The following is a 1,128-nucleotide window of genomic DNA, read 5'->3' as shown; positions in this document are numbered from 1 at the left end:
CTCGATACCTCTCTTTCTTTTCATTCTCCTTGGCTATGATGTTTATGTCAGCTGGTGCCGAAAATTCGATAACGAACATGGTTCGCTTCTCGAAGTCAAGAAGAACCAAGTCAGGTCTCGAGTGAGCAACAGAAACAATTGTCGAGAATATAAAGTTCCAGTATATACGGCACTTCCCATTCTGACAATTGACTCAATTTCACTAGGAGCATTTAGAGGAGCGATATTAAGGTGAATGCCGTTGGAGTGACAGAGATGGTAATAAAGTACTCTTAGTGCCGCATTGTGCCTTTGAATTTAGGTCGTTCCCGCGTGTGTTGGACAACTAGATAGTATGTGAGCTAAATGCTCGGGCTGTGCATGGCACGCCCTGCAGCTATCATCGGGAATGTCTTGGCTCAAAATGTGGCGACGGTGTATTAAGGTGGACTTCAATCCGGGCGATTTAAGTAAAGCAAACGTTAGCTCACAAGACATTGACTGATCCTTCACATTTCTGTGGAAGATACCGTGCATCCTCTTATCTAGGAGCTGTTCACGAGAGTTTTTCTCTTGTGCTTTCTTAATCCGGGCTTCCAGGAGTGAGTACTCGAGATGGATTAGATTTGATGCATTTTGCTCACCCCTAATACTGAAGTCAAGCCCGAGTGTTTCAGCAGCCTCCTCTGCTGCTTTGTACAGAAATGCTCCTTTGCCTACTTCCTCGTGATTCCTGACCATTTTAAGAAGAGGGTCTCTTCCATTTGCAACTCTATGTGCTGTATCCAGAATAATCCTGTTGTAAATACATTCAAGACTCAATATTCCGCGACCCCCTTGACGGCGTGAGATGTACAGTGCGGAACGGAAGACTTAAGATGCATGCTTTTGTTCATGTGCATAACCTTTCTTGTCCCGATATCAAGAGATCTGAGCTCGTTCTTCGTCCATGGAACTACTCCAAATGAATAGAGTAGTACCGGGACGGCAAGGATGTTCGTTGCAGATACTTCGGAGAGTATCCTTTATAGATGTCACATCCTGAATGCAGCTCTGTGGCACGCCCAGGTATGTATAAGTCTCTCTAGCGCAAAGGTGTCGTATGGCGCTTCTATCAACGAGCTCAGGATCTTCAGGGATGCCATTAAG

This window comes from Belonocnema kinseyi, chromosome 2 (assembly GCF_010883055.1).
Source record: "Belonocnema kinseyi isolate 2016_QV_RU_SX_M_011 chromosome 2, B_treatae_v1, whole genome shotgun sequence".
Taxonomy (NCBI): domain Eukaryota; kingdom Metazoa; phylum Arthropoda; class Insecta; order Hymenoptera; family Cynipidae; genus Belonocnema; species Belonocnema kinseyi.
Note: the sequence above shows the minus strand (reverse complement) of the source record.